General features: G+C 43.4%; 1 protein-coding gene across 1 annotated transcript in view; it reads left to right on the top strand.

Annotated features, from left to right (window-relative positions):
- Positions 1-368: 368 nt before the first annotated feature.
- nfasca (neurofascin homolog (chicken) a) overlaps positions 369-1178 on the top strand; it is a gene marked incomplete in the record, with an annotated part of 116748 nt that continues 115938 nt past the window's right edge. The window contains 1 exon segment of the mRNA XM_014025637.1: positions 369-634.

Genomic DNA, 1178 nt, shown 5'->3' with positions numbered 1-1178 from the left:
CACTTCTCATCATGAAAGGATTTTAGTTTTAAACTGTTGATGGGTGAAGGAACGCCCTACCCCTACCCCTATCCCTACCCCTAACCTGATTTAATAACATATTAAAATGTTTTACTTCATGATTTTATAATATTTAGTTCCAGTCCTCATTAAGATGTACAAAGTGCTGACAGGAGCCTGGTATTTGACTTGCATGAGTATTCAGGGTATCTGTGCATGCTTTGTATCATAAATGTGTGTGAGTGTGTTTGACATGAGTGGAGTGTGTGTGTGTGTGTGTGTGTGACACAGAGAGGCTCATAAATAATGGATGAGGTGGGAGGAGTGATGGAGAGGAGGAGGTGACAGATGGAGAACAGCGTGTCTACGAGCTGAGAGACACTCAGAGGACAGAAGAGAGAGAGACACAGACAGAGAGGAGGGAGAAAACAGAGGGAATAAAGATCTGTAAGACTGTTCCTCTCATTTAGTCGTAGATGTTCGGTGTTTGTGGTGGATTCAGAGGACGGCGGCTCAGCCTTTGTGTTCCCCGTGTCTTTTTGTCCCTGGATGTTGGAGGAGTGAAGCAGAGGGATTTCCACTACGATGAGCCAGCTCTGCTGTTCACCTGAACATGAGAGCTGCGCTGACTCAGGTACTGAAACATCTCTGTTTACTGAGGCGCTGAAGGGGGCGGGGGATGAAACAGGCTCTCCTGAGCTTTTACTTCCTGTACAGAACTGAAGACTAACAGTCATTTCAAGAAACAGTCAGTTTTACTAATTAAACTGATCAGTTCTGACTCTAATCACAGAAAAAATAACCTCCAGCTTCAAACATGAACATGTCTTTGTTCTGCAGACACTTGGGTTTTTGTGAGTTTCCATCATCACAGCCTTTGTTCCTCTGTTTGTTGTTTAGTTGTTGCTGCATTTACCTCATCAGTTATTAGGAGAAACCACTGAACCACTGGCTGGACTTATGAAATCCCTGTTGGGTCAGTTTAGACTGGATCTGTGCGTCACGTGCTCATCTACTGTTTGGGTTATTGTCCAGTCGTTTTGCTCTAAAGCTTGTTTCTCATCACATTTTGCACGTTAATATAATTTAAATGAGTCAAACCAATGTAGTAATTTGGTCTGTAATTGTGTGTGTGTGTGTGTGTGTGTGTGTGTGTGTGTGTGTGTGTGTGTGTGTGT

This window comes from Austrofundulus limnaeus, unplaced genomic scaffold (assembly GCF_001266775.1).
Source record: "Austrofundulus limnaeus strain Quisiro unplaced genomic scaffold, Austrofundulus_limnaeus-1.0 Scaffold489, whole genome shotgun sequence".
NCBI classification, from domain to species: domain Eukaryota; kingdom Metazoa; phylum Chordata; class Actinopteri; order Cyprinodontiformes; family Rivulidae; genus Austrofundulus; species Austrofundulus limnaeus.
The sequence above is the reverse complement of the archived record's forward strand: the minus strand, read 5'-3'. Positions and strand labels throughout refer to the sequence as shown.